The sequence below is a fragment of the Ambystoma mexicanum genome, chromosome 4q (assembly GCF_040938575.1).
Source record: "Ambystoma mexicanum isolate Mex_15411 chromosome 4q, UKY_AmexF1_1, whole genome shotgun sequence".
Taxonomy (NCBI): domain Eukaryota; kingdom Metazoa; phylum Chordata; class Amphibia; order Caudata; family Ambystomatidae; genus Ambystoma; species Ambystoma mexicanum.
Window position 1 is genome coordinate 496,922,407 of NC_090928.1, and position 26,420 is coordinate 496,948,826.

General features: G+C 51.8%; 1 protein-coding gene across 3 annotated transcripts in view; it reads right to left on the bottom strand.

Moving 5' to 3' along the window:
• Positions 1-26,420, bottom strand: part of CFAP36 (cilia and flagella associated protein 36) — a 1,333,208-nt gene that overhangs the window by 824,253 nt on the left and 482,535 nt on the right. The gene's annotated exons all lie outside the window — the stretch shown is intronic.

The following is a 26,420-nucleotide window of genomic DNA, read 5'->3' on the forward strand; positions in this document are numbered from 1 at the left end:
CTTGATGTCATCTTCGACTCCTCTCTCTCCTTCTCTCCTCACATCACAGACCTTGCCACAAAGGCCCACTTTCAGCTACACCTCTTCAGAGGCATTCCCCCTTTCCTCACCTTCCTCCAGAAACTCAATGGGCCTCATTCCAAGTAGGGCGCAAAGGGATACCGGGCGCCGTTAAGGACATTGGTTCCGGTAATCCCTTTACGCCCTACTACGAGGTCCCTTAGCGGGAGCCGCAAAGGGCCAAGGGAGCAAATAACAGTACCGCAAATTGCGGTACCGTTATTAGCTCCATCCCCATTCCCATTTAAGCCCTATGGGGGCTCAAATGGGAATGGGGATTGCCTTTTTCAATGGGGACTTACCGGTCCCGCAAAGGTCGAACTACACCGGTCAGTCCCCATTTAACCAGGTCGGAAACGGTACCGATATTGGAGGCAGCCATGGTGCTAATAGCACCATGGCTGCCTCCAATCTGGGAGTGAGGCCCAATGTCTCGAGAGCTCTGGTCCTCTCCTTCTCTCCTCACATCTCTGACATCTTTAAGAAGTCAAACTATCAGCTATACCTCTTCAGAGGTATTCTTCCTTTTCTCACTTTCCCCCAAAAGCTCACCTTCTCCAGAGCTCTGGTCCTCTCTAGGCTGACTACTGCAACAGCCTCTTCCTCCATCTGCTTAAATCCTCCCTTTGCCCCCTTAAACTAATCCAGAATAGGACTGCAAGATTTATCCTTGGCCTCAAGCCGCGTGACCGCATCTCTCCAGCCCTAAAATCTCTTTGCTGGGATCGCATTCAAGAAACTGCATCATCCACAAGGCTTTCTAGGGTCTGGACCCTGCTACATCAAACTCTCTCTCCCCAAATACCTCCCTGCTACAGCCCTTCGGTTTTCTAGCTCTAACTCTCTGCAGATCAGATACTTTTCCAAGCAGAGAGTGGGGGTAGATCTCTCTCTTGCGCAAGAGCATCTTTCTAGAATGGCCTCCCTGGCCCTCTCAGGCTTGAGATGGATCTCATTAAGTTCCAGAAGCTTAGCAAGACCCTCCCTTTCACTTCTTCTTTCCCTGGAAGGGGGTTTGTAAGATGGAGCTGGGGTTTGTAAGATGGTGTGACCTTGAAAGTAGCCCATGTCTGCAGTACCAAAAGCACATTAGCCCACAGATAGGGCATGCTATGATTTATGCCTCTAACTGGCACTTAAACGCCCTGCACCCGATGATGTGCCATGAAGAACCCCACATGGAAGAAGATGGACAGAAGAAGCTGGGACCAATGACCTGACATTCCATATGGAGCAGGCTGCCTGTATAGGCACTCAAATTGGGTGTAGAACACTAAAATATACAGATCACTGCACTAATCATGATAGTTGGGAGTGGGTCCTGCTGCCGATGAGGTTCTTAAGAGACAGTGCACTTCCGTCTCAGCGAGTTTAGTGGGTTTTTTGTAAGAAACACGTTCACTCGGTGGCTGGAGCACGGATAATGTAGGTTGTAGACTTTGCTTGAGTTGTCAAGCAATAAATTGGAAGTCTTGTCACATGTTTTTAAGAGTATAACAGTGATTTATTACACACTTAAAGTCAGCACGTGTTTCGACCCGACATGGATCTTTTTCAAGGCGTGTGTGAAATGCGTGATCAAGGTGTTGTGGTATTGAGCTCCTGAGTAAGGGCTCTTATTGGGTAACCCGGCAGGCCTCAGCACAAAGATGGAGGCAGTCACGGTATAAGGTCGCACCAACCAGCTACCTGGATTTGTAACCTATGCAATGTACGTTAGCTGTGACGCTTTTTACCTTTAAAACATAATGTTTGTGCTGATTTCACCAGAGCACTCAGTGGCATCAGAATTATTTGCTATCGCGTACTTGTTTTTATGAGAATAATGATAAGTTACTCACCATAGTGACTAACGTACTCTTATTCCCCTTTTCTCCATACTGTATGGGCGTCGCTTGCAAGGGATGGGAGACGGAACCTTTTTCACCAGAAAAAAACTTCTTCCCCTTTAAATTTAGAGGTGCGCTGGGGTGCGGCCCTGGGAGCATACGCTGCCCTGACTCCACCCTCCGGCGCCACACCTCAGTCCCCATAGACATGTTGACAATAGATTAACATTGCCTAATGACACCAGTTTTATTAGGGGGGAGTTTGGTGGGATGTATGGAGGAAAGGGGACTAGTAACTTATAATCACTCTTACGTCCCGTCCCATTTCCTCCATACTCTATGGGCGATTATAACGGAGTGTAGCGCCAGGGTGGATAGGAGACCCTCCTTATATAAACAGGTTTCTAAGAAGCGCCTGTCCGAAAGCTGCATCTGATCTAGAACCGGTATCCAAACAGTAGTGCATGCAGAAAGCCGAAGGGGTACCCATTGGTGCCGCCCTGCTTTTGACTTGCCAGGGGACATGCTGCTGGAAAGCTATGGCTGTTGTCTTGGTTCAGATCGCGTGGGCGTGCTTGTTGGCCACCAGTGGCTTATGCTGTCCATCATAAGCTTCTTTGATGGCCAAGACCATCCAACAGGCTATGGAGGCCTGTTAAGGAGAATTCTCTCTTTAGGCTGAATTTCCTAACCTAGTGAGTCGCCCAGCAGCTTTGCTGGATTTCTGGAGTTTGTTTTTTTCCTCCTGCCAGGAGTGAGACTCTTTTTCTCCCACTCTTGGACATGATGTATGGTATTCCTTTGACTGGTAATGTGTTTTATGGGCTATGGGGTCCTTTACTCCATAGGGTCTCAGGTGTTTTTCCTATGTGTGTTACACAGCACCCTCCGTGCAGTAACACAGGGGTGTCATAGTGACATCCCACCATAGACTCCATACCCTGGGGCTGACTACTGTCTCCCAGGGCATTTAAAGTCACCATTGGCTTTACTAGTCCCAAATTATTAACTGAAAGCAGTACAAATCATCATATTGTGGACATACTGGTCGGGGCAATTCGATTGCCCCGGGGTCTGTTAGTCGAGGGGGCACGTCTCCGACCCCCCTGATCGAGTTTTGGCTGGTGGCAGTGGAAACTACTTTTTATATTCGACCGCAAATATCTTCCTATGGGATTTTCCCATTGTTCGAGGCTACCAACTTTAATTATTTAATTCTCATAACCTCGAACATACCGCCGGTTTATTTAATTAATATTAATTCTCCGGTTGGTATTTTTTGCAAAGACTCGATTCTAAAATGGCGTTTGTGTTCTCTTCTGTGACTCCAACCCAAGTCGAGCCCTTTGTTCCACTTTTTGGCGGGCTTCTCCACAGAAGCCTCCAAAAGTGGTGCCACTGTGTCTGGGTACCAATGGGGGGTGTGGGAGGGGTTTAGGCACCCTGGACTGAGTTACCTTGGTAACTCAAGTCGCACTCTTGTGTGATTGGCCCAAGTTGTGAGCCGGCCGGCTCACCACTTAGCATGTTTGAGTGACAGCTAGGCTGAGTGAATGGAGGTTTTCTGCATAAAAGCAGGGCTTTGGGGACTGGAACTTCAGAAGTCGCCACAGGACCTGAGAATCCGACGAGGGAGAAGCTGAGCCGACCTACCACGATGACACCACCGGTGGAGCCCTGCAGAACTGACTCACCACTTCCCCACGACAGAGAAGATCTCCCAGCTGGAGAGGCTTCTTCCCCTGACTGGTGGGCACAACCAGTTTTCCTTTCTTTCTTCGCACCCCAGCCCGGTTTGTGGTCGAACTGCCCGTGCCAAGCACCCCGGCAGCCGGATTTCCACTCACCACTGAACCGCGAATCACCGGACCGCTCCTTGTACCTGAGAAACTACGCGGCTGGTTTCTTCCCTGGCAGTGCAACGGACTCCTGTCTTCCTCCACGACGAGATCCTCTCTTCCCCCGGACGAAGCACTGACTTGCACCCGCTGCCAGGAACAACTGCCCCCGCTGGAGCGTTCTCACCACTTTAAGGTACCGTGTCCGCCAGGCCTCCCTTTCTAAAGATTGCTACAAGGTAATAATAACCCCTTAACCTTCTGGACTGGGCTGGCCACCTTGACCCTCTTTACTGGTCCCTTTCTTTGGTCCAACTCCTTTTTAAACCTTTACAAGACTTTTGTGCACTGCAACCGTGTGACCTTGGACACATTTCGTTTGGATCCTCTGAAAGTGGATCCGGCCTCTTGAACTCTAACTTCACGGTTTTACTTTGCCTTACTCTCTTGTGTTATGTTCTGATAAAAGTGTTGGGATCTGTTTCAGCTTGTTCTCTGCTCTTCTCTCCCTTTTTAAAACGAATTATTAGAGTGCCATCTACGTTAAGCGCTCACCGCTGTCTGAAAATAAGTGGGGCTTTACTTAAGACTTGTCTAATATTCTTTTAAGGGAGTGTATATCTTTTAGTGACCGTGTTTTTGAATTGCTTACTATTAGTGCCTGTGTGTTTTTCTAGATGTGGTTTTAAATAAATAATTATATCTCTTTTACACCAAGCCCTGGTCAGTGTTTACTTGTTCTACTGTGTTCTCTTGACCTATTGTGAATACTCTGTGTACTGCCTAACTCTTCTTGAGGGAAATCTGACTGCTCAGCTACAGCTACCAAGTGAATCTGTGTGGTACAGACTGCTACCAAGTGGGTTTACTGCCAAACACCTGTAGTCCTAAATCTTTTGCAGTGGTCCCAGGGGAACTGCACAGGTTTCTGCCTAACAAGGCCTTAGAGGCCGGATACCCCAGTCTCGATCCGCCGAAGGTGACAAAAAGTGTGTCTTGTTCAAGTAGAATTTCAGGGCATGCCTCACATCAAGGCAGTGCAGAACTCTGTGCCTCGTCTTTGGGCTCGGCAAAAAACGTAGGTAGCACTATTTCTTCGTTCAGATGGAACGCGGAAGGCACCTTGGGCAAGAACGCTGGGTGTGTCCGCAGGACTACTTTATCCCTGTGAAACGTAGTATATGGCTCTGAGGCGACCAGCGCCTGGATTTCGGTGATTCTGCGAGCTGAGGTGAGGCCGACTAGCATGGCCGTCTTAATGGAGACCAGCCCGAGGTCTGCGGATGCCATTGGTTCACGCGAGGGCACCCAGAACTAGGTTGAGGTCCCACACGGGGTGAGGCCTCTTGATGGGCGGCTATAGCCTGGCGAGTCCCGTCAAATGTTTCCTGACAATCAGGTTGGAAGAGGAAAAGATCTCCTCCTCTGAGTTTCTGTAAGCCCCAATGGCTGCCTAGTCAGAGCGGGAAGTGTTCACCTGCACGCACGCCAGAGTGGGCAAGGTGCGCCGAGAAGGAGAGCACAATGTCCAAGGTACATGCAAGGGGGTTGATACCCTTAGAGTCTGCCCAGTGGCAGAACCTGTTCCACTTGCTCTTATACTGGGCCCTGGTAGACTTGCTCCTGGAACCCTGTATGATCTCTAGATTGGCCTGGGAGAGGCTGAGGTGACCTAGCGTTACCTGTTCAGGAACCACGCTTTGAGGGCTAGTTTCTGTGGCACAGGGTGGATGACCCTGCCACCCTGCTGTGCCAGAAGATGTGCTGGGCTAGTCGGGAGGCGAATGGGCAGCCTCTCTGAGAGGCTGAACAGCTCTGAGAACCATGGCCTGGCCCGCCACCACAGTGCTATTACAATGAAGCTGAGGTGGCAAGATTCCTTGATCTTGCAAATCACCCTGTGTATCAGTGTTGTAGGCGGGAAGGCGTATGCGGTCATTCCGTCACACTGAATCAGGAATGCATCGCCCAGGGAGCTCTGGCCCTGACCTTGGCAGGAAGCGAACAGTTGGCACTTCCAGTTGTCCCATGAGGCAAAGAGGTCCACCTGGTGGTGTCCCCATTTGTAGAAGATTTCCTGCAGTACTAGGTTGTTCAACTGCCACTCGTAGTTGTCCGCCCCCAATCTGCTGAGCCTATATGCCTCCAGGTTGGATTCCCCCAGCAGGCGGAGAGCCGTGAGGTAGATGATGTTCTCCCGGGCCATTTCCCACATGCTGACTGCGAGCCTGCACAGTGGGGGGGGGGGGGGATCTGGTACCCCCCTGCTTGTTGACATAGAACATGCTGGTCGAGTTGGCTGTCTGAATGAGGACGACCTTGCCCTCGATAACCGGAAGGAAGTCTGAGCGCCAGCCAGATGGCCTTCAGTTCCAGCCAATTGATGTGGTACTCTTGCAGGGTCCAGGTGCCATGGGTGCAGTGGTTGTCCAGGGTGGCCCCCCAACCCTCGAGAGAGGAGTCCATGATGATGGTGACCTGCGGGGTAGGGTGCCGGAAGAGCTTGCCCAGCAGCAGGTTACAATCCCTGGACCACCATGTGAGGTCCGGGTTAAGTGATGGAGTAACGTTTATCATCTCTGAGTGAGAGCCTCGCTCCTGGTTCTAAGAGACTGCAAAGTGAAGCTGTATCCTCCTCATCCTGAGTCTTGTGTGGGGGACGGCCAACAGGACTGCTGCTATGAGACTCAGTAGGTGTTGGTACCACCAGGCCGAGGTCACTTGTCTGCTGAGGAAGTGCGCGGTGGCCCTCTTGAGGGCTGTGATCTTGTCCTCTGAGAGGAAAAAACTCTCTCTGAGCATGTGTCCCAAATAAGACCCAAGAAGGTCAGTCTCTGCATGGGCTGCAGCTGCGACTTCTTGAGGTTGAGTGAAAAACCCAGCTCATGCAGTGTGTTCACAAGAGTGGTGCACTGCTTCCGGAGATGTTGCCCTGACGAGCCAGTCATCGAGGTGTGGTAGATGTGGTGGCCCTGCGACCTGAGGAGGGCCGCCACAGTGTTCATCAGCCTGGTAAAGACCCTGGGGGCCGAGATGAGGCAGAAAGGAAGCACCTTGTATTGGAAATGGTAGCCCATGATCCTGAATAGTAGAAAAGGAACAAGTTACTTACCTGTAACTGTTGTTCTCCAGCATGGGTCTGGCATGGATTCACATGCTCATGAATATTCCCCGTCGTCAGGCTGGGAATCCTCGGTAAAGAAAAATCAGTATCAGTTTCATTTCTGATCTGTCTTTCGTAGTAGTAACCAATCACTGATCTGTGTCATACTGACCACAGCCAATGACTGCCCTCTCCCTAAGCCCCGCCTCTGGCAACCAACCTCAGATTTGGTAGCACGTAAAGTGGCAGTATGACCAAGTGAAGAGCCGCAGAGGGGTAGGTGGGAGGGTTCGCATGTGAATCCATGCCAGACCCATGCTGGAGAACAACAGTTACAGGTAAGTAACTTGTTCCTTCTCCAGCATGGGGTCTGGCATGGATTCACATGCTCATGAATATAAGAATACATAGCAGTACACATGCACAACCACGGGAGGTGGCAAAAGGCTCAACATGAAGCATCTCTTACCTCCTCACCAGGCTCACCTTAAGCGAACAGTTTGTGCAGCACTGCTTGGCCGACCCTGGACTCCTCCCTGGAATCCCGATCGACGCAGTAGAATCTCGTGAAGGTGTGCGTCGACCTCCACGTAGCAGCCCTGCAGATGTCCAGCAGGGGCACACCAGATAGGAACGCCGTAGTAGCAGCGATCGCTCTGCTCGAATGGGCTCTCGGACGGCCTGGTAGCGGTCGGTTAGCCAACCGGTGGCAGTGCATGATGCAGCCGGAGAGCCATCTGGAAATAGAAGACTTTGAGAGAGCCTTCCCTTAATTCACAGGTCCAAATTTCACAAACAGCTGGGATGTCCTCCGAAAACTCTTCGTGCGGTCCACATAGAACTTCAGCGCTCTAGCCACATCCAGCGAGTGCAAAGTCCTCTCGGCCGGCGCTGAAGGAGACGTGAAGAAAACAGGTAACACCAGGGGCTCGTTAAGATGGAAGTCTGACGGCACCTTGGGCATAAAGGAGGGGTGCGTCCTAAGCACCACCCTCGAGGCATGGAAAGTCAAGTACGGTGCTTTGCAGGATAGGGCCTGGATCTCTCCCACACGTCGTGCAGAGGTAATGGCCACCAGGAATGCAGTCTTCCACGACACAAACTTCATCGGTGCGGAGTGCATCGGCTCGAATGGGGGCCCCATGAGCCTGGTCAGCACCACGTTAAGTTCCCACGCCGGGGCCGGGGCCTTCACCGGCGGGAACGACCGGAACAGTCCTTTCATAAACTCTTTTACCAGTCGATGGGACCACAGGGACGTCCGTCCTTTGGTTCTGGTATATCTGGAGATCGCCGCCAGATGAATCTTAATGGAGGCATGGGCTAGCCCATCCTTTGCCAGCGATAGCAGGTACGGCAGCACCTGAGGGGCCGTAATCCGTAGGTGGTTGATCTTCTGTGCTCGGCACCAGATAGAGAACCTCTTCCACTTGTGACCGTAGCATTTGAGAGTCGAGGACGCCCTGGCCTTTGCAAGAACCTCTCTGCAGTCGGCCGGTATATCGTACCCTCCAAACTCTAGCGCTGCAGGAGCCAAGCCTGCAGGTTCAGCGACGCCGGGTCGTGGTGGAAGATGGCGCCTCCCTCTCTGGAGAGAAGATCCGCGTCCGCCGACAGCTTGATGGATGGGGACGTTGACAAGTCCAGAAGGTCCGGGAACCAGATCTGCCTCGGCCACGCCGGTGCGACAAGGATCATCCTGCACCGGGACCTCTTGAGCTGGTCGAAGCAGCAACGGCAACGGAGGTAACGCATACATGTATAGGCCGTCCCAGGGGAACGAGAACGCATCACCCATGCTTCTCGGCTGGGGAAACCTGCTGGCAAACCTCTGGCACTTCGAGTTTGTCGCTGTTGCGAACAGGTCGATTTGGGGTTTGCCCCAACGTCGGAAGAGTTGATCCACCTGATCCTGGCGCAGCTCCCACTCGTGACACGCACGCAGCTCCCTGCTGAGCGAGTCGGCGATGTTGTTTCTTTCTCCTGCCAGGTGGAAGGGAACCAGGAACATCCCCTGGGCGACCGCCCAGTGCCACAGATCCTGTGCCTCCTTGGATAGGGCTGAGGATCTGGTGCCTCCCTGCTTCCGTATGTAAAACATTGTCGTGGTGTTGTCCGTGAAGATCCGCACCACCTTGCCCTTGAGCGACGGGAGGAACGATTTGAGAGCCCAGAACACGGCTCAGAGTTCCAGGATGTTGATGTGCAGGAGCTTCTCCTCCGGGAGCCAGAGGCCTCTTGCGTGGAGATCGCCAGTGTGGGCGCCCCAACCTTCCAGGGAAGCGTCCGTCGTCACCGTCTCCTGGTACGCCGGCGTCTCAAAGTCCTTGCCCGCCGTGAGGTGCGCTCGAACGCCCCACCACTGAATCGCCCACCGGAACACCTCGTTGAGGGGGATCCTGTCTTCGAAGGTGCCCGTCGCCTGCATCCAACGGGCGTCAAGAAATTCTTGCAGAGGGCGCATCCGTAGTCTGCAGAGGCGCACCAGGTAGATGCAAGAGGACATCATCCCCAGGAGGGACTTGATGGACCTCACCCTGGCCACGTCCGTGGCTAGCAGGCGCTGCACTTTGCCCAGAATGGTCTTCGTCCGTTCTTCCGACGGTGCCGCCAGGCGCCTCACTGTATCGAGCTTCGCTCCCAGAAACCGGGCCACCTGTGACGGCACCAGGTGGGACTTTGGGTAATTTATGGTGAATCCCAGGTCTGTGAGTAGCTGGACGGTCCTCGCAGTGTGTTCGACGGCGAGTTCCCTCGTCCTTGAGCGGATGAGCCAGTCGTCCAGGTAGGGGTGGACGTGAATCCCCTGCAGGCGCAGCCGCGCCGCCACAGGTGCTAGGCACTTGGTAAAGACCCTGGGGGCTGACTTCAATCCGAACGGCAGTGCTCTGAATTGGTAGTGGCGTCCCTGGACGACGAACCTGAGGAACTTTCTGTGACTTTTGCGGATGGGAACGTGGAAGTATGCATCCTCCAGGTCCAGCGACGATAGGAAGTCGCCTTCCTCCAGCTGTCCCACCACGTGCTGGAGAGTGACCATCCTGAACTTTTGTGACCTGATGTATTTGTTCAAACGACGAAGGTCCAGGATGGGGCGCCAGCCGCCCGTCTTCTTCCTGATGAGGAAGTACCTTGAGTACACCCCAGAGCCTCGGAGCCTCTTCGGGACGAGCTCGATGGCGCCTTTTCTGAGCATCGCCCGTACTTCCAACAGCAGTTGTGGGACGTGATTTTCCTTCCTGGCCACAGGTGGAATGTGAGGGCACTTCTTCAGGAATTCGATAGAGTGTCCTCTTGTCAGGGTATCCAGCACCCAACGGTCAGTGGAGATGGTCTTCCACACGCCGACGAACTTTGTCAGCCGGCCTCCCACCGGGGTGCTTCGGTGGGGGCCCGACACCACGGCCGGTTCAGTCCTGCTTGGAGGTGGTGGCCTTGCTGGCGGTAGTACGACGAGCCACCGCTGGATCCCTTGGAGGCCCCCTGTCTGCCTCCGGAGCTCCGAAAGGGCCGTCGTTGCTGAAGGGCTCCTAGGGCACGGGCCACCTCCGTGTCCGTCTTTATGGCTTGGAGGGATTTGTCCACCACCTTCCCCAACAAGTTGCTGCCGTCGAACGGCATGTCCAACACCCTGGTCTGGTCGTCCTGACGGAAGTCGGTCGCCCGGAGCCAACCCCGTCGTCGTAGGCAAACTCTGTTGCCCAGCTGGCGGAACCCGGTATCGGCAATATCGGTTGCCACCGTTATGGCGTGGTCCGATGCCACCTCGCCTTCTTGAAGTATCTCCAGGGCCTCGGACCTCTTGTCGTCCGGTAGGAAGTCCAATATGGGGCCCAGCTTAAACTAGAGCTCCCTGTCGTAACGGGCCACGATCGCCAGGGCGTTGGCCGCTTTGATCGTCGTCGCCGCCGACGAAATGACCCGTCGCCCCATGGCGTCCAACTTCTTTCCCTCGCCGTCCGGCGGGGAATTCGACGTTGAGGCTCCTGACCCCGCCGCTTTCTTCTTCGCCGCCGCCGAGACGACCGAGTCTGGTGTTGGCTGGGCCCTGAGGCACAGGGGAGCGGTCTCTGGGACCCGGTACTTCTTTTTGTACCGGTCCCGTTTGGCTGGTGCCGTGGAGGGGTTCTTGAGTACCGACAGGCCCTCCTCCCAGATTACATCGATTAGAGGCACCGCGATGACAGTCTTCCTCTTGGCCTCCCGGCGCTGATAGAGGAAACCTTTCTTTTTCGGCTCCTCCGGGCAGAGCTGGAACAATTGGGACGCCCTGGCGATCATGGTGTGGAACGAGCCAATTTCGTCGGGCGGAGAGGCCCGTGCGACGGGAGACAGGAGACCCGTTCCGTCGTCGTCAGAACCCGTCGTCGAGCCCACCGCACCGTCATCTCCCGACTCGTGGGAGGATGAGGAGGGAACTGTAGGCCTTACGGGGGCGAACGGAGGAGAGGGTTGGATCCTCCGTCGTTTGTTCTGAGGACTTCCCGACGGGCCAGGTTGCGGGTCCTCCGGCCTGGGCCGTGGTAATCTCGTCCTTATCTCAGAGCATAAGGACTGGATCGCAAACAAAATGGCCGCTGAGCCATCCCGAGGCCTAGGTTCCGGCTGCGCCGGAAGGGAAGGCTGCTCTTCCTCGCCATCGTCCTCGGTTATCTCCCGAGGATCTTCCTTGCGGGATCGAACCCTCTCGAATTGGACTTCGGGTTCCCTCACGTCCCCGGTCAGTTCCCCCTCCGAGGCTGACTCTGAGCTCAAGGAGGCTACCGTGCCCCCCCTTTTTCCATCACGGGGGCCTTGACGATGGGCTAAAAAGAGGATTCCCTCCTTGGCGGCAGGGAAACTCTAGTCCCGGAGGAGGACTCCGCTGGGGGGGGTCTCTGCCGGCTTGGCCAGAGTCGCCGCGATCGCCTCGATAGAGGCCTTTGCCTGCTGGGTAGGGGCCTTCACCACCTTAGGTGCGTCCTGGGCCATCCTGGGCCATCTCCTTAGGGGGAGGGGCGACGCCTCGCTCACCCTCTTCCGAGATCGGACGGGGCTTCTCCCGAAGTTTACCCGGGGTCTCGGACTTCCTCTTCCCCGAACCAGAGCGCTGGCTCGTGGTTGACGGTGCCGGGGAAGGTGCGCCCTGCCTGGCGACCGAAGAGCCCGACCTTTCGGCGCTCCCGGAACCAGCAGACTTGCGGCGCTTGGCCTGGTGTTGGGCCCCCATCGCAGGGGTGCCTGCACAGGACTTGGAAGCCCGCTCTGACCCTTTCTTCTTCTTCTCACCCCTTGAGCCCTTCTCCAACCAGCTGGCGAGACGGGATCGACGGTCCCTCATGGTCCGCTCCGACAAGTTCTTGCAGAACTGGCACTCCTTCTCTACATGAGTCTTGTCCCCATGAAGGCAGTAGAGGCATCGCGAATGTTCGTCCTCCTTAAACACATTCTGCAACCCGCATCCAGGGCAGCTGCGAAACAGCTTGGGTCCGGCTGACGAACTCGCGTCCTGGGCCATCTCGAAGTAGGCCGCAAATCTTCTGGAATCCTCCAAGAAGTTGATCTGACGAAATCTTCACCCTTGAGGGGCGTAGGAAAATCCCGCAACGGGTCCCAGTTAACGGAAGTAGAAACGGTGGTGCTTGAGGCTCGATGAACCGAAAAAATGTGAAAATTCACCTGAAAAAGCACGAAACACGCAGCAAAAGCTCGAGAGCTAAGCACGAGGACTCCCAACACTTGAACGTGCGGTATAAATCTGAGGATGGCTGCCAGAGGCGGGGCTTAAGGAGAGGGCAGTCATTGGCTGTGGTCAGTATGACACAGAGATCAGTGATTGGTTACTACTAAGAAAGACAGATCAGAAACGAAACTGATACTGATTTTTCTTTACCGAGGATTCCCAGCCTGACGACTGGGAATATTCATGAGCATGTGAATCCATGCCAGACCCCATGCTGGAGAAGAACGATGAGGCAGCCAGATCGGGACGTGTAGGTACGCGTCCTTCAGATCCAGGGAGCACAGCCAGTCTCCCTTGCACAATGTCTCTGCTATCAAAGCTGGCGTAACCATCTTGAATTTTTGTAGAGGAAGAGAGAGGTTGAGGGTGGAAAGGTCCAGCACAACTCTCAGGCCCGCCTGGTTCTTCTTCTGAATGGCAAAAATCCTAGAGTAAAAACCCCAAGTCTCGCTGGGAGGCTGGGACTTCCTCCACTGCCTGGGTCTGGACGAGCGACCGGATCTCTGCCAAAAGAGTTGCTGTCCCAACCTGTGGGAATGGAGGGGAGGGAGGAAGGAGAGGCTGGGATAGGGAGGCGGTACCCTGTGGAGACTACAGAGAGGATCCAGGGGTCCACGAAATTCTGGCGCCGGAAATGTGCATGGAGAGCAAGCCTGGCCCCACTGGAGACACGTGGACCCGGAGGGGTGTATGCAAGGAAAGGTCTGTAAGAACCCCCTCCCCTGCATTGCCCACCTACGTGAGGCTCATGACTCGTCGGCAGCCCCCCATGCACCTGGGCCCGGGAGGCAGGGCGGCTGCGGATCGACACGCGAGGCTGCACGGCCAGTAGCCTGGCATAACATAGACACTATTTTGTAATAAGCAAGACTACATTTTTAAGTGTACTGAACCCAGGCCCATGCAGAATAGCTGGCGTATAAAACTGCAGCTCGGCCCCCACTTGACCGCACGCGGAGAGGCCTGCACTTCCCCCAGCCCCCACCCCATGGCAGATCCGCTGAAAGCCCGTTCTCACGAGCAACTAGACATGAAGAAGTAACAGAACAAACACTATCATTTACCTTCTGCGGTACATCATTGCCCTAGGAATGACCAGACTCGTAGTTGGAGTCTGAAAAAGAACAAAAACCATCCCCCTCAAACACACCCTGACCCCGTGCCTAACCCCTGCACAGGTAATATACAGTGTCCCTGACCCCTCTGCCCAGTTCCCCAGATAAAGTGTTAACAAGACATACTAAACCCTTGAGTCTCTCAGCCTTATTCCTGTTGCTAAAAGAGTGGGTAGTAATTAATGGTAAATGTATAAGACAAACTACTTATGTAAAAGCAAAGTGACCCTGTACACCCCCAAGATGTGTTCATGTTCCAAGACACAGTGTATAACTACTCGATATGTTCACCCTGTGCCAACCAATGTTTGCTGCTATTGTAAAAAGGATAATTGAAAAAGCAATATATAAAATGATCGTGTATGATGTATGTATTACATGAAAACTATATAAGGTATCAAATCAGTTTGTAGTATAATTGAAACGTTAGATTAACATGTTGCCTTCATGCTCCCGAGTGTATGACCTAACCTGACACTACCTCATGTTTTGTTATTCGTCCGCCTTTCTCATGAATTACAAGTATTAAGACCGACTAACATTATGTACTGCATGTGATATTGAAAAACCCCCATTGTCATGAACTTAGTAATGTATACAATGTAAATGCAAGAAATGTGTAATTTTCCTAATGCTCCCAGCTTCAGCATTCGTCCCCTCCAATGGTATAGTGTGCAGCCCCGTGGATAGAGAGTTGCTCAGAGTTACAAGACCATCTCCCCCTCCTCCCGCCAAGGCCTGCAGGGGCTCGCTGGTGTTTCTTGCAGCACAGCCGCACCTCCCCGCATTCCTGCTGGACCCGCTTCAAGTATTTGCCTCCCCCATGGCAGAGACCGCCATGGCTAGGCCAAATGAATTATGAGCTACCTGGTCCTAAATCCCAACGTCTTTGAGGTGCCAGCTCGGTGCCCTCACTGGCCCAGATGGTATCCCAGTTCACCCCAAACCCAACAAACCACAAAGGCAGTTAACGTCCCCTGTGCAAACATCCCCCAGAGTCATCATTTATCGTATCAAACAGAGTAAAATGATGAAGATAGTCTGATCCATGTCCCCTGAAAAGACACCCGGACCCACGAGACTGGACCCCTTGCTACTGACGACTTTATGATGATGTATGGAATAAGCCTCCTATTGCATATTGTTTTCCTGTGTCCCCACCTGGGCATTAGGTTAACATTTTAGAAGTTTTAAAACAACAACTTGGTATAAATGAGTGTGATGAATGGGTATGAAAGGCCACAAGGGCAAGTTTCTAGAACTATCATGGTGAATCTCCACTGCCAGCCCGCGTCAGAGAGCCCCACCTCGATGAGCCAATTGACCCAAGCATGTCGTGATGCCACCACGTGGATCTCTGCCAATCATGGAGCACCGAACCTATAGTCTACAGAATAGCTAGCCATCGCCATCCAATCCCCAAGACTGTGTGGCCCCTATAGCTTACCTCATGCATGACGTGTATTTGTAATATAACTGACTGTCTTTGCTATTGTCAGACAGAGCGCTCTCGGAGTTGCCAGAGTCCTTTGCATGCCCTATTTTGATTTAGATAAAAACCTTTTAACTTCACCTGCACTTGGTCGTGGTCTCATTCCCTCCTGGGGTGTGTTCTTTATTGCCTCATTACGGGGGGTTTTCTACTTCATTGGGGGATGCTTGCTTTCAGGGGCATGTCATGCCTTCTTTCTGTCTGGGGCTGTTGCAGGGGAGGGGGACTGGAAAAAGCCCCTAGCCCCCCTTTTTGTTGTTTGCGTAGAGCCGGTGAACAGTCAGGCTGCCTGGGCCTCTGCTCTTGGAAGCCACTGAACCCTCTGTATGTTCGCCCCTTGTCCGAGTGCTGCTGTGACTGGGTGTACGTTTAGGGCGTGGTCTTTGTCAAGATGGATAAAGACTTGGCCGTTTGTGAGCTGTTTTTCTATTTGTCCAGCTCCTCGTCAGTTGTGGAGTGGAAGAGGTCACCCTCTTCGAACGGAAGATCTAAGATGCGATCCTGGACATCCGGGTTGAATTTCGTAGCACAGATCCAGGCCGTTCTTCTAATGTCCGTGGCAATGCAGATGGCACGGCCAGAGGTGTCAATGTGGGCCACCTTGGACTCCATGATGTCCTGCGCCACTATCTTGGCCTCTGCCAATCCCGCCTTGAATCGGGATTGGCTCTGCGCCAGAAGCTCTGTGACAAAATCCACAATTTCGCTAGAGCCTCTGATTAACGGCTGCCAGCATGACATCTGCATTGGCTTGACGAAAGTGCAAGGACCCATTGGAATACAGCTTCTTCCCATACGCCTCCAAGATCTTCTCCTCCTTGGCTAGCAGCCCCGCAGAGGAGGAGGCTGAGGATGACTGAGGCTTGGAGTATAGTGATGCTGCAGCGATCACCGAGGAGTGTGGCTGAGGATGGGCGGATAGCAAGAGTGTATCCCCCTCCATCTGCCTGTATTTGGCGTCCAGGCGTTTGTTCACCGGCTGGATTGAGTGGTGCTTGAGCCAACCTTTCTTGGCCAAGGCAACTACGTCCTTCTGCATTGGGATCCCTGTTCTGGTCACAGGACTTCTGCCAGGACCCCCTCTGCTGGTTGCTCGACCTTGGGTTGAGGAAGGCCCAAGTACTCTGCCAGCCCTGCCAGACGTTCGTGGAAGGCTTTGGCTGAAGATGGCGTGTCATGGTCCTCCTCCTCATCTGTGCCCGCCTCCGGGTCCTGTTGGTCAGGGACCGGAGGAGGGGAGTTGGGACCCGGGGGCCGCAGTGTGGAGACCGGAGCCGGAGTCTGGAGCGGAGGCTGTTGCGGAACCGCCGGAACATGAGGCTGAACAGGACCAGGGACGTCTGCACTCGAGCCCGTGGAGCCGGAGCCCTTGGCAGGAGCACGTCCCCGATGGCATCCCTGAGGATGTCCTCCATTCGAGGAGATGTCATGAGCCTAAGAAACCATTCAAAGAACCTGTCCTCGCAAGCCGTATTGGTGGTAGGCGATATTGACGGGGTAGTGAGGGGCTGCTGGAGCCGTTGCGTGCCCTGCCCATATGGACGCTGCAGGAACCAGCCTTGTGCGAAGGAAGGGTAAGCTGTAGGCCATACACCTGGTTGACACCAGTCCCACCTTGACACACGATCCTCCACCTTCTGACTTCCCTGGAGCAGCGTCGGCCAGATGTCTGTATTTTCTGCCACAGGGGCCATTTTGTCGAGCTGCCTTCCACGTGCCTGCATTGTGTTGCTCGGCTCACTGGGCCCCGCCAAGGATTCTTGAGTGTGGATCATGGGGCCTACCCGGTTCCTCAGGCCGAGGCCCGATAGGCGTTACGCCCTAGGCAGATCTGCCGGTAGAACTGCGTATAGGCACCCCCTCGGACATGTTACAGGTACTAGGGTGTAGCCCCTCGGGAGAAGCCCCGGAAAAAGAACCTTCTGGTCCCTCAGCACTGTCACCGGGATGATCTACGGACCCCTCGGCCTGGCGGTCGGTAGCTGATTCAGCCTCGGTACTTGTCCTGCTACCAGGACCTGAGCGGTACCTCCCGCGCAGAAAAGTCCTTGGGAAGGAGTCTCACTTGCAGGGTGCACTGGAAAAGAGTGGCCCTACCTTGGGCCTGGATTTATGATAGACAAAGTCCTTTAGGACCTTTGGAGGCGATCTCTGGAAGTGCTCCCTCCACCTGGCTAGTCTGTTCTTCAGAGAGCTCGAAGAAAGCATGTCGCACGCGGTACAAGCTTGCCAACCGTGGTCTGGGTCAAGGCACCGTAGGCAGAGGACGTGGGGGTCTTTAGTCAGGAAGAGCCTGTCGCAGGGTGCACACCTGCTGAACCCTGTAGAAGTCGACAGGGGAGGAGCGTGACGCCTGAGGACAGATTACCTGAATGATTAAAAGACAAAAAAAGACAGAAGAGAAGAAGTATCTGCGCGTGGGATTACATGGCCGAAGACAAACCCAGGAGCGCTGGTGAATTTGACCCGTTCCTGTCGACGCGGAAAAGGGGAATGGGTATGGCGCCAGAGGGCAGAGTCGGGGCAAGGCAGGCTCCCAGGGCCACATCCCCGCGTGGCATCTAAATTTAAAGGGGTTGGGGGAGAAGGTTTTTTCTGGTGAAAAAGGTTCTGTCTCCCGTCCCTTGGAAGGGATGCCCATATAGTATTGAAGAAGGGGGACGGGACGTTAAACCTTATACTCCTTGCAAGAGGTCTGCTGGGCCTTTTCCCCATAGTGGTTTGTATTTTGTCTGGTGTGAGAGTTGAGGGGCTTCTCTACATTTTGGTGACCCTGATGTGATCCCATATTTTCCACGATAGACGGAGGCTTCCATGCCGCATCTCTAGAGGGGCCACGCCCACCTGCGCAACCCGCATTGATGTACAGGAGCCATTTTCACAGAATTTCTGTCTGCTCTTTGGAGTGGGGAGCAGCCTCTAGGAAGGTCCAGGCCGTAATAGGGACCCTGTGATGGAGGAGCTCGGGTGAACAAGCAGATGTAAGTACACCTCTTGCGGGCGAAAACAACAGGGGGTACATTAAGAGAAAAGAGGGAGAACGGGGAGGAGGATGTGTGGGGAATGGTGAATGTGGAGAGGAAGGCGTGAGAGCGTGTGAGAGATTAGTGTGAACTGTAGCAGAACAGTGTGTTAAGGCCACATGGCAGTCTTATTATTCTTCTTATTATTGTTGTTATACGTATATGAGGAGAGAAACAGAGAAGTGTGGGAACCTTTCTGAGACAGGGGAGAAGATGGCACCATATTTTTAAATGTGATAAGAGAACAAAAGAAGTAGGGGCTCTGTATAATTAGAGAGCTCAGGTTCCTGTGCCCGATACATTCTAGGCGGGAGATTGAGGATGAGTAGTGGTTATTTTAGCTTGTTTTAGCTTATTGTTTAAGTGTTTTACTGAGCGTGCGCACACACAGAGGTAGTGTGAGTAGGGGGCAACGGTTGAGGAGAAGAGTGAAGGACTGGTAGGAATCTATATGATGACTAGCATTTTTGTATATGGTCTAGTATTTGTGAAAATATAAGGGTTAGCAACATGGGGCTGGTCACTCAGTTGCAGTACATGTGCAGCGCACTGCTGCTGTATAAGAATAAGGTTGAAAAATATCACTGACAGTGGGTGGCAAAGACACAGGGGGTATGACCAAAGCTGGGCACGAACGATAGAGTGATATTGGAAAACATGTCCACGTTCTTAGCGGCTAAATACAAAGATAAAAAAGTTGCGGAAGAAAATAGATTTTGGAGTTGTGGAAAATGGTAGAGGACGTAGAAGACAATGATGAATGCAGATCCTGGTGTGGTGACAGCCCTGCCCCAAGTGTAGTTCTATCAACTGCCCCAGAAGGCACATAGTCACCCTCGCCCAGCGGAGGCCTCTATCCGCTCACCACCCTCCCAGCCACACAATACACAAACCCAGCCTATGTGTCTTTACCCGTCACAGCACCACCCCCATATCAAACACCTAAGACTACCATGTCACGGGATAGCAAACCACAGAAATAATTGGAGGAGGCATTAGAAGCAGCACAAGCAGAATTGGCCCAATTGAGAGCTCTTAGAGAAGGGTGTGGCTTGGATGAGTGTAAGGCCGGATATATTTTGTTTAGAATGGACAGCACTGCAATAAAGGATGCGCACATTGAGAAAGGGAAGGCTAGAAACAGAAGGAGAGAGTGTAGGTTATGGGACAGTGAGGTCGGGCGGGGATGTAGATAGAGAGTTGCAGGAAGGAGAATGGGACACCATGGATGAGTTAGAGGATGAAGAAGAGGCGCAGGAGGCACCTGAAACGACCCCAAGGATGGAGAGCCTGTGGTCCCCTCAATTAAGGAACAGATTTGGGCGTGTGGCAGTGGCCAGGAAAAAGAAAAGTGATGGACGGAAAACATAAAGGCCCAAGACGGTGCAGTATGTACCCTGGGCACAGATGGATAAAAACTTGATTAAGGTGCTCCCAGCCCTTACGGCGGGGACTGGGAAGTAGATCTATGCGTTTGAAAAGCAGATCGCCGGGATTCCTTTAGCTGTGGGAGATATCAAAAGCTTGCTTGTAGCGATGGTGGGGGACCAGGCTGGAGATGTGTGGGCTAAGGCGGGATATCCAGGAGTTAAGCTGGATGATGATGATGATACACATGACGGGGCACCCTTTAATAATATCAGAGCACAGGTGTGGGACGCCTTGTGGCAAGCATACCCCGATACACCGGATTTGCAGCCAATAATGCAGTACACAATGGGGGATGATGAAGACCCTGCTCAGTACATTTTAAAAGTGCAGGAGATGTGGAGAGCGGAGACGGGAGACCAGTGGCACCGATCAGTTCCTCTATTCCATTTTGTTATTAAGCAGGGATTGCCCAAGGAGGTACAAAAAGCACTTCAGAAGATTGTGGGTACTGAAGCAAAGGGGTGGGCCAAAATATAGACTATAGATATACACCACTGTAAACTAATTAAAGAGGGAGAAGGAAACGGCTCAAAGGGTGCAGGCAGAGGAAGCGAAACTGCTACAGAAGAAGCTAGCAAAAATAGCACTTGAAGGGGTGGTAACAGCAGTAGCACAAACAGTTGGCTGAACAGGTGGCAGCGGGGACGGTTGTCAGAATAGTACCATTTTGGCAAGGTGGAGGGCAAGGGCAGTGAAACACAACAGCAGTATCCCGAATAATATCAAGGAGGTCAGCAGCGCAGGAGAGGAGGGGTCAGAGGAGGCAGAGGAAGATTTGGAGAAATAGGACCGAGAAGGGGAGCGGGCCCAGCTCAGTGTTGCTGGTGTGGAACTGGGGTCACTTCATGAGGGAATGCAGAAGCAGGATTGGAATGGGATATAATCCATATGCTCTGACTGGCCCGGTGCAGCAGCAACACTTCCCTTCACCACCTATGGTCACATCCATTCCATACGAAATACACCAGGCATACGCACAGTTGCCCCCACAGGCGCAGATGCCCGTCCGAACCAATGTAGAAATGCAAGCAGCACCGTAAACTCAACCATTTGGAGGGCCCGCACCAACAAATAATGCTGTCACGAATGGGACAGAAACACCGTACAGAGGGGGGGGGGGGGTTGAGTGTCGTGGGAGGGAATCCTTTCACGTTCCCAGGTACCAACACATATCCTGACTAGGATAGCCCACAGAAAGCCCTTGCATGCCCAGTCCTGTCCATGACTACCCGCCCTGATGAGGGACCCTTGGTGGGCGCTGAGATATGTAATAAGCAGTTCATCTTTATGGTCGAAACGGGTGCCACTAAATCATGCATCAGTGAAGGGAACTTCGCACTAGAAGGTGAAACTCTCTACACGCAGAGATTCTCTGGGGTGGTCGCCACGGTTCCCTACACAGAAGAAGCACCAATCAAGATAGGTAGAAAAGTGGTGTGTGCACCCTTACTATATTCAGAAACCTCCCCAGTAAATTTGCTTGGGTGTGATATCCTGAGAAAATTGAACATGACTATCTCCTTTATAGATCCAACTGATGATGGTGAAATGGTGTTGGCTATCTGCATCCCCTATGAGATTAGTTTGCAATATCGTAAAATGCAATGTTCCCTGATGGCTCTTGTCGCCCGACCCTTCTTTACTGACAAAGATCTAGAGCAGTTCCCTGAACAACTATGGATAACCAACGCTCACAATGTAGGGTTCTTGCAGGAAGTTACTTCAGTGAGCATACCACTAAAACCAGGCGCAGTACTGCCCCAGGTAAAACATTATCCCTTGTCCAAAGAAGCAGAGGAAGGAATACGGGACACCCTCACTGCACTCCTTAAAGGAATTGTTGTACCCTCCACTGTAACACAGTGATATACCCAATAAAAAATGCAAAAGGGGGGAGTTGGAGAATGATCCAGGATCTCCGCCCCCTAAATGACATTGTCCAGGCAGAATTTCCTGTAGTTCCTAACCTTGCAACCATTTTGTGTAGCATTCCCAAGCAAGTAACACATTTCACTGTGTGTGGATCTGAATAATGCCTTCTTTTCCATACCCCTGCATCCGGACAATATCTCACTGCGTATACACAGAGGAATGCGGTTCGGACATACAAAACTGCCCAAGGGTATTGCGAATCTCCTAGCATCTTCAATGGAATATTACGTGCTGATCTAGGAAACACCCAAGTGCCCAGTACAGCACCATCATTCAATATGTGGATGATCTGCTGGTATGCAGCAACAGTGAACACCAGTGCCGGAGTGACTGTCACTCTCTTGACACTGTTAGCATGCAAGGGGTACAAAGTAGAAAGAGCAAAACTACATTACTCTCTACAGGAAGTACTATATCGGGGACAACTGATTTCTGTTCACGGGAAGCACATCATACATGAGCGCGCTGCATCACTGCGTAGTGCCCCCAGCCACCAACAGTTAACGAAATGCAGAAATACTTCGGGCTGTGTAACTATTGCAGGGCATGGATTTTAGATTACGCTGAATACACCAGACCGCTGTTGCAGGGCCTCCAGGAGGTGTAAAAGACAGACAAAAAGATATTGTGGACAGAGGACATGCTTGCCAGTTTCAATGACCTAAAAGAGGTTATCTGTACGGCACCAGTGCTGACAACCCCCGAGTGCTAGATTCAGTGATGCAAGGCGAGTTCCCTTGCTCACAGTCCCTTGCAATTGAGAAAAGCTCCACGATTGTCATGGGATGTTCAGTAACACGGTCCATGGAGCATGCTGTATTTGCCATCCTCGAGCGATCAAAATCAACTCTTACAACACAACGGGCATCGGCCTACAAGGTCATTTTGTCTAGCCCACACATACACATCGTACGATGCAAGACAGTAAACCCTGCTACCTTTCTCACAGAACTGGTTACTGATGAAGACCTGGCAAACCATGACTGGGACATTTGAAAGGGAAGAGGAGGACATACCAAAGGCAAAAGACAGCCCGCTCGAGGGGAGGTCCTTATTGTTGACGGTTCAGCAACTATTGACCTCAGGACTGGCTTCAGGCAGAGAATATAAGGTGATTGTGCAAAAGAGACTACCCATGCACTATTCGGCCCAAGCTCATCGAGGTGCTTCTAGCGTCCCAGGGGTGTTGCATGACTGTTTATTCTGACTCAGCGTACGTCACCAGTACGGTGCATTCAGGGCAGACACGATGGGAGAGAAGAGGGTTTAGGAGGGCAGACAGCTCCCCCGTACAACATGCAACATTGTTAGACGAACTCATAGATGCTCTTTCCCAACCCTCCATGACAGCGGTGTGAAATGCACAGCCCATACCAATGACACAGACAAGGTCTCACTCAGCAATGCCGCTAAGGATGCCGCGGCCAAACAAGCAGCATATCTCCTTGTGCCCAGCATCCCAGAATACCAAGCGGTAGCACAAGGACAAGCACAACAACCTGAATCTTACAACTCGATATCCATTGCCCAGATTATTGAATTGCAAGGCTGTGCTCCACAGGAAGAGAAGGACCGGTGGCAAAAGTGAGGGTGTAATCAGTCAGCGACAGATTTATTGTGGCAACAGGAAATAACAGGCAAGGCAGTCATGCCACAGGAGCTGCTACTTGTCGCTTTGGACTAGCTGCATTATCATCCATCCCACCTGTCGAAACACCATTTTGATGCAGATATACAGGAGGACTGGTTTGCTCCCATCTGCAAGAGATGCTTACTAAAATTGTAATTAAGTGCACTACTTGTCAATCTTACAGTACCGGCCACACATTGAGAACTATTTGAGGTACCCTGCCACACCCAACCGGTCCATTCTGCGAGTTGCACATCGACTATGTGAGGAAAAAACTCTGGTCAAAAGCTTTGGCTACACCTTTGGCATCTGGATGTGCACAAAGACCTGCCTCCACTCATCTGGAGAAGGATCAAACAATAACAATCATATTACGATATCTTACTAATATTGAGGTGCATTTTACTAATATTGTCAATTTTTCCTTGTCACATGTCGAAACGGGGAAAAAAGATACAGCTTTTATTTACACAAATGGTACTCGAGTGCAAATGGGCAAATTTACTGAATAGGTTATGACATTATTCTTCCATAATGTGTTCTCTAATATTACTACAACCTCGAATGGCTCCCACGTGACTGCATCAAAACATTTAAAAAGAATTGAAAAGAGCAAAGTTTGATGAGTATAGAGGCCTACGCCTAGATGTTATAGAAGTACCCAGAACTGAGTAATAGCTGCTATGCAGACATGAGCTTGGTGGGGAACAAGAGGGTTAATGGGCGTTGTTATATTTGTTCCTTGATACCACACGCGTCAGGAGCCCCCAAGGTATTAATGGCACAGGAGATTCCGCTCTTAGAGGCTCAATGTTTGGTCCATGTGACATTATGCAGGCTGCGTACACTATTCAGGCACGGCGCTTACAACTAGTGATGATGAACCTGTACTAACTGCAGTGTGCCAGCAACCCTAGATGCACACAGTGTTTACAGAGACCTTACCTGAAACTGGAGGGTGTGAGATTCATAGCAAACTGATGGCAAGAGACTACAATGAGCTTCATAGCGGGTGGCCTTGTGATATTTGGAGAAGAAGTGATCCAGAAAGTGAACACTGTATGCAGAAACTGTTGGATTGAGCATTTAGCAAAACTCACATGGATTGAGGCTATGGAGAAACCAGGCAGTGCAAAAGCAAGGAGAATATGAACTGTGTTTTTATAACAAAGTAAGCGTTTTTGTGGGGACCAACAGCAAGTGCAGCAAGACATTATACATCCCAGACCTCAAAAAAGGATCAATGATAGACAATTATTGGATCTATGCCCAGCAGGCATTCCTGCACCTCCCGCCACTATGGAGGGGCACCTGCTCACTGGCCACACTGCACTCATCTCTCCAGGTGGTCCCTGAAGAGCACATGATAGGGGGACCAGGTGGCTGACCGGCCCCAACACCAGCCCCAGTGTCAGATGTCCTTACCAATGTTCTGCCGCAGCGGTCCACATTCTGTATTGTGCCAGAAAAGGAGAAGAAAGAGACATTGCAGAGAAAGCAGAGGTCTAAATACTTGTCTCAAGATTCATCACATTTGCTCAAAGAAATACCAGATCCATATAGACTGTATAGTAAAGAGGAGACATGTTTTGCCAGATCGTCCACTGAAGTGATACAGCTGGCAAATGATCCAGAAAAAGGTCTCAACACCATAAAGACGGAGATGCAAGCAATCAGGTTGATGATGTTGCAGAACTGTTTTGCACTGGATTTGCTTACAACTATAGAAGACTGGGTGCGCAAGAAGATCAGTGATTCCTATTGCATGTATGTGCCTCCAAACGATGCCAATAACGGGTCCCTCCCCCACATAATAAAGGCCCTGCACACCCTTGGAGCCCACATGCAAATAGAGGCTGGCATCCAAAGAAGCAACTGGTTCTACAACCTTTTCTCCCGAGCACCATTTTGGATGTTGCAATATTGAAGATACTGGTACCAGAGATCGTGTTTGTGCTGGTGATCTTCTGCACCTGCTAACTGGGACTTCGATGCTGTTCAATGCCTAGCAGTGCAATGATGATGGTTTCAATTGTGGGACAGGGGGCACCTCTAGGTACAAAGGACAGTGCAGTACAAACAGTTGACCCTGAAAAGCCATGCATGGTTAGACTAGAACAACGCCTCGACCCCCCAAAACTGCTTTACAGTAAATTATTTTGTAAACAGGAGTATATTGTATTATTAAATTAAATGAAACACCATCTTAGGTGACCAGCAGCCATCTCGAAATTGAGGCCTGGCATTGCGCTGCAGTCAAGGCAGTAGGCTCAAGCGCAAAACATAGAAATGTGTGTGGGAACGCAGGAGCTGGTTGTAGCTTGGGTAGCAGTGGCAAAGGCCACATCTATGGGGATTCATAAACCTCTCATTGTCTCATACTAACAGCACATGTAACTCAGAAGGAATGTGCCTTACAAGGCCATGAGGGGGTCAAGAGTTCCAGGCAAGCAGTTATCCCACGGGAAGGGCACAAGCCTCTGACCTACCCCAGCACAAATTCTAAGTTATGGTGTGCAGATGCCCCTGTCCCGAAGACCCCCAAAATTCCAGAATACAGGTCAGTCCTAGACCACCGCCCTTAAAGCTGTTATATTGTCAATCTCTCCCAAAGATCATAGCAGGAAACCCTAGGCCCCTGTGAGTCATGCGCGAGGTGCTAGGGAGGGAAAGAAACAAATGTAAGACCGGGGTGGGAAGAAATGGAACAGCGCTGACGCGGCTGGGATTGAGCTGGAGTTTGTAAGATAGTGTGACCTCGAAAGTAGCCTCTGCACCCATGTCTGCAGTACCATGAGCACATTAGACCACAGTTAGGACATGCTATGATTTGTGCCTCTAATTGGCAATTAAACACCCTGCCCCCGATGATGTGCCTTAAAGAACTCCACGTGGAAAAAGATGGAGAGAAGAAGAAGGGACCAATGAGCTGGCATCCCATATGGAGCAGACTGCTCTATGTATAGGGTCGCATCAGACAACTACCTGGATTTGTAACCTATGCAATTTGTATGTCTGCTGTGACGCTTTTTATCTTTAAAACCTAATGTGTGTGCTGATTTCGCCAGATCGCTCTGTGGCATCAGAGTTCTTTGCTATCGCGTACTTGTTTTTTTAGAATAAACCTGGTTTTCCCTGCAAGAGGTTTGCTGGGCCTTTTTCCCCAGTGGGTTGTATATTTACTGGTGTGAGCATTGAGGGGCTTCTCTACACCTCCTTTCATCACAACACAGAAGGACTGAAAG